Source organism: Falco punctatus, assembly GCF_963210335.1.
Source record: "Falco punctatus genome assembly, chromosome: Z".
In the NCBI taxonomy this organism is placed as follows: domain Eukaryota; kingdom Metazoa; phylum Chordata; class Aves; order Falconiformes; family Falconidae; genus Falco; species Falco punctatus.
In genome coordinates, this window is record NC_137586.1 from 45875239 (window position 1) to 45881689 (window position 6451).

Here is a 6451-nt window from a genome sequence, read left to right on the forward strand (position 1 = left end):
CATTTTTTCTCTCCGGTAGCTCTGATTGTCCTTTGTGATGAGAGAGTTATAGAATCAAACTGGACTCCATTGAACTGCTCTTCCCACATTTACATCTAATGAACACTGAGTAGAGAATTAATGCTCTAGTTGCTTTCTCATCTTCATTTATTTGTACATGGATAAGAAAAAATGTACACGAAATGTAACCCCTTAGGTGCTTAAACCTTACTAGAAAAAAATAATTTAAAAAAGGGTGTTAAAAAGGTTTAACACAGCTTGTTGCTGTTATCTGAACTACATGTCAGTATTTGCTATCTTACAAGATAAGACAAGGATGACCAGCTAAGGTCTTATGGGGTGGTGGTTTTTTTTTTACGCTGGGGCAATGCCGATCAGTTATTAGGTCAATCAGATTAAGGATATTGCTACATGTTTGTGTAGGTGGGGATGGGAAATGTAGAGCCATATACTGTTGGCAGAGTTAATTAAGTGCACCTGTATACATTGTTTCTGAAAACTTGGCTGAAACAGAACTTGTCCCACATATACATAGAATGTATTTGTCCTAGACTAGGCTGGGTTGGAAAAAAATCCATTCCTGAACTCCAGATGACTTCTTTGTCTTTACTTGAAAGAATAAAAATATTTTAATCGGGTTTCCTTAATGCAGGAAAAGACAAAACCTCTTAGGCCCTATGGGGAACCAGAAAATCTTTGACAAAAATATTAGTTAAGATATTTTTCACTTCCTTTCATTACATCAACTCCATTATGATTAACTAACTTGTTTTTAAGCAAGATTTCTGTAGTCCACATAAGAAGACAAATGTCTGCAGTTGTGCTGGATAAAGCTATACCCGAATCTGTTTTCCCTGCTGTAGACAATGGCTAAGTTACTGTTGGTCTGTACAAGAGCAGTTATGTGACAAAAATTCCCAACATACAAAAGAGTCATGAAACTATTGCTTGTGCAACAGATCCTGCCTGGGTAGGAACGTGTGTTGTTTTTCATATACCTCTCTCTGACTGCTTAAAGAGACTGGCAAACATGAGGCTTTTTTGTGTGTAGAAGTGTATTTTGAGGTACAGTACCATATAAGGTTACTTCAGACTTCCTGCATTAGGATAGGCAAAGACCTCTTAGTATTCCTTTGATTCTGTTCTGGAAAAAAAATACCACCAAAACCTGCTTTTGTGAGTGAAGAAATCAGTCACTGAATGTGCTGAGAATTAATGAAACAGCTAGGACCCAATGATGTTGTCTATGCTCTAGATAAATATTAATGTTACTACTGCAGCAATCTATGTATCATAAGCAGCTTCCTAAGATTGGTGGAAAGGTCAGTTTTTCATCCAGTTAGTGCTGTTTTTAAAGAGATCATGTTTAATAAGTAATAAATATATAAAAATATAATAATTGAACATGTATTTTAGAACATGGCTTCAATTATGTGCTAGCTCTGTTGTGATAGGCATAGGTATAAATCTGCTCTGCAATGGTCCCAGATTCTTCCCTAGAGGAAAAAAGATATGAAAAGTGGAAATGAGATTGAACTTTGTGATTCTTCTTGCTCCATTTTTATTTTCAAATGAAACTTTTTGAAGTAGAAAGTAAACAATTTGGTCAGTTTGTTACTTATCAGAACCGAAAAGGCTCTGAGTGTGCACAGTGAAAATAAAGACATCTTTATTTCAAGGTGTTAATACTTCTTATGTGAATTTTCCAGCTCTTCTGAAATAAGAAAGTATTGCTGAGAAGAAACCCCAAGATAAACATGTGAAAGAAAATCAATTATGCTATTTTTGTTTTTGAAAGGAAGGTTTGATACAAAATTTCTCTACTATGTATTACCTGGTTAAACAAAGTGTTTTCTACAATAATACATGTTGGAAATGCAGATTCAAGATTCTGACAAGCATCAGTACCATATGCTTATCTTTTGTAAGAAATGGAACAAAGAAATGTTTGCATTAGTTTTGAAATAAAAATTTGTTTACACATGGCAATATTAACTAGAAAGGTGAAATACAAACCTAAACCTCCAATATTGATGATGCAAATTTTTAAAACCATGATTCAAGTGAAAACATTATCTTTAAAAAGACCAAAATCCCCAAACAAAAAAAGCCCCACAACACAAAAACAACAAAAACCTGCCCCCCCTCCAACAACAACTCCACACAAGACATTGTGAACAGTTTTAAGTAGCTGAAATGAGCAAATAAATAGCAGGAAGTTATATAAATAGGTAATAAATTTATAAAGAAGGTTTTTTTCTTCCACAGGAGGAATTAACTGTCAATACTGAACAAAATGTCAATTGTTGGATATGATAAGGTCATTTCAAGATGCAGAGAAGTCGGGGCTTTTTTTGCACCTTTTCTTCAGCTCCCAGGAAATGTGCCACCCCTTTAGTGCTGTAGCCCTTCCGTGTTCAGCCGTGGGGAAGGTGGACATAGAGGTGCTCTGCAATCCTCCCACCACAGGCAGATAATCACTCAGGTGTGGAGTTTCCAGCTACCTGAAGCTCCAAATGTGAAATGTTTTATTACGTCAGGCTACCACTGGTTTGTCTCTTTCCGTTGTTCCCTACAGAAGCTGCCAAAGCAGTGGGAACCGGGGTGCTGAAAGAAGGAGGTAGCCCTTTATGCTGAAGGCTCAGTCTTTCAGACCTGGGTCCAACCTGCTTTCAGTCAGGCAGATTTTCTTTTGTGAGACCTGAACAAACAAAACACTTGCATTTAAATAGCTTTAAATTAAGCAGAAACAAGAATTATTTGCCTCGGTTGTTTCAAGTTCTTTATTGCTCTAAACTACTTCCTTTCAGCCTTCCCAGAAACTACTTCAAGTGAAAAGGCAGTGATGGAGGGTCCTTAAAGACAGTGTTCACAGTTTTGAAAGAGCAGCAAACAGCAGCACTCAGAACGTTTAAGAAATGACTGATGAGATTTTATGGTGCTTAGGAGAGAAAATATCTGAGTATTCATATGTAAATCTCAGATATTCACCAGAATGTTGCTTTTTAAGTACTGCCATATTTTTCTTTGCAAGTGCATATGGAGTAAGTAGCTGGAGGTAATGTTCCCTCTAGAGACTCAGAAATTTGTTTTAATGTGAAACAAAAATGTCAGAGTACTAAAGCTCTCAGGCTTTTTTTTACTTTGCAAGGAAAGTCCTCAAGGGAACAGGGATAGAAAAACTCCTTCTAAAGAGATTAACAAAATCCAATTAACCTGGTAAAACCATTAAGTAAATTAGCAAATTTGGTAATCAGAACGTTGTCCCTTTTTGTTTGCTTAATTCTAGCAGTAATAGCTTAACATGTTTAACAAAGAACTCTCTTTTTTGTCACACACAAACATATATAAGTTCATGCATTTGGAATATTTTTGTTTAAATTGAAGAGCCTCTGAAAGAAGTTCACCATAGTTACTCATGAATCAAATTTGTTCAACACCACCTCGTTTGGATATAGAAAGCAGAAAACTGAAGTGCTCTCCATTTACTTTCCCACAAAGTGTAAGTTTCACACTTTGGACAAACCTACAAACTCTAGAAATTATTTATCCAAAACTTTCAAGCTGCACATTGAATTTAATACGAAAACAAACCCAAAACAACTCACAACCGAACCCCTAAACATGTAGTTCTTTCTGAAACTAACACCATAAACAGCAACTATGTAAGCAACGTCCTGCACGTGACTCAAATCTGCATCTAAAAGTCATTGTAGGGCAGAAGAGACTAAACTTGTTTTTGAAGAATCTCTCTGCTGCTGTGATGGGTCAAATGTCATTGTTGCTAATGTAGAAAAGATCTGGTGACTGGTGAAACCTAAGCTACGTAGTGACAGGCTGGTCTGTAATGGAACTGATGCTGGCTAGCGGAACCTGTCCTTACACACCTGAGATTTCTGCCATCCACACCCAACAACCCCAGATGCCACCTGTCCCCCTCCCATTTGCCCCAAGCCATGTGCTCCCTCTTTTCTGTGGGAAGAGGTAAGAGCCACTTTTGTAGCAAGCATGACTTCCTATTGCATTGGTGATCAGGGTCATGAGGACCCGGTTTTGGTCAGGGGTGGGGGTGGGGTGGAAGTATCACTAGATGCCAACACATAAAGGATGCATAAGTCCCATCATATAGGGTGTCCACATGGGTCTCTTACCACAGTCATTTCTCAGACAATGAGGAAAACAGTGAAGGACCCCATGGATGCACTGACGGAGCAGACAGCTATCCTTGGTCTGCTGCCCATGGCATAACATGAAATATTATGAAATAGTCATAACATGAAATAACAGCAATAATTAAAAGAAAAAAGCCTAGGAAGTGGAATTAAATGTCTTGAAAGTAAGCTTACTATTTTTGGGAAAAAATTCTAGTCCACATTTTGCTCACCTGATACATTTATCATGTTCACAATGTCTACCAGTAAAATACTTTGGACATACACAGGAAATCCCCAGGAAACAGGTTCCTGCATTTTGGCAACAATTCCTGTTCAGCTCGTGGGCTACAATCAGAAATAGGAAGTTATTTCAGGAAATCTGTTGAGCAAAGAAGGCAGCCACTTTAGCTGCAGACAGCCAGGCCACCAGTTTAAGCCTGATGCTTTTAATATTTGCTTTGTTTGCCTATTGCAAAGACTCTACACAGTTATCCCAACTTGTTAGCAGATTGAAAAGGTCAAAGACTAAATTAAGCAGCACCCTTATAAGTTTAATTAGTCTTTCAGTAAGAGATACAATTGCCTTCAGGGTTCTGTTTTTGTTCCTGTACTTAATCAGAGATTAAAGTTTGTAGAGGCACTCAGCTGAGGACCTGACTTTTCACATGCTCTTTAAAAACATAGCAGGAGTTACTTTCTTTGATCCATTTTTTTTGGCTGCCAAGTCTGGAAAAGACATGCAAAACCTGGTGTCCGAACAAGTGACTGCAACTCTCAAATAGACTGTTTCTGAGCTAGATGCATCTGGATTCTTAAAAAAGGGAGTAGGTAGAAATGCGGCACCAAGAATAACTCTCTTTACTAGTGTGTATTTCAGAGATGTTTCAGAGTATGCTTCCAGGTAGAGAAGAGAGACATGTGTCATATATATCTAGAGAGCAGGCACTACACATATAGCTGCAGCTGAAGCTGATAACACACATCATACATTAAGTATAAAAGTATCAGTTCTTTGTACTCTGGATGGGAGCTGGGGGAAATGTTAGGAAACATAAAAGGAAATAGCTCTCTCTGAATCAGGGCAATAGCTTTCAGCATGGTAAATTTTCCTATTCCCAAGGTAAATAAAATGCTCCAACTTTGTTAACAGCACTGAGAGCAGTCTAAGGGAGGTGTCTCTATTACTGCCATTTTATTTTTTCCTCTGGAAAATGAGAATTAAAAATTTAGAATTTTAGAAATTCTTTTCTCTGCAAGTGAGGGGAAGAAGAGAATTTGTAGGAGGCGATAACCAGCGCCGCTGAAGTATGTTCCAAGGCACTGACCAGGGGTGTCTGAGACTGACCTTCTGGCCTCTGCAGATGAAACACAGGGTGTTGTTCTTTCTTTACACACTGGCTCCTTGAGTTTGGAACTGCCCTCACATCTCAAAATTGGGAGCACAAGGTGAAAAGTGTTTTTCTGATCACATACCATCCAGTGATTAATTAGCCATACAACCTGAAGTTCTTGCATCACCTCTGAAGGAGGGAGGATTTGGCACCATCTTCTGAACCTACCTCTACATCTGCTTCCTTTTTTCAAACACTGTTATCAGCCCTTTCTGGCTTTCTGCACCAATTAGCAAACATAATGAAATGATGATGTGGCACTTCCTATTTCTCCATAAGACCAGCTTATTTTAAGTACTTCAATGGATATTTTAACAGGCATTTGTGATGTCCTCAGGAGCACAGAAGAGTGCATTTGTGTTCATGAAATGGCTTGCCAACTGTGTTGCTGATGGATGCCTGCATACTTACCAGGCTTCACAGGTGCAAGGACTCCTTGCTGTTTGCTAAAGAAACCAGACTGTGGTATAAAGGTCCTTTGCACAGAGCCTGCAAGTTTTCATTGACGTGTAGGACTTTCTTTTGTTTGCTTGATTTTAACTAATATACCTATCAGTATGTATCAATGACTTTTGTGCATTTGATTGTGCATTTAAAAGATGGTAACAAAGTATTCTCTGGAAAACAATTATCTGATCCTCATGCCATCCTTTTTCCCCCTCTAGAAACACCTTTACAGTGGGCGTGAAAGTCAGTTAGATTCTCATGTCATGAACAACTTATCATGTGTTAACTCAATAAAAGGTAAAATGTCAGAAGAGTTTCTCCTTTTCCACTTGGAAATGAGGTTATTAATTTCCTTACAAGGGTGTAAAGACATGCTCCCATTTTCCTGGTTTGGGGAATTTTTACAGTTTTCCCCTTCACACCCTTTAAACATATAAATTAAAAAAGGACATTCCTGGG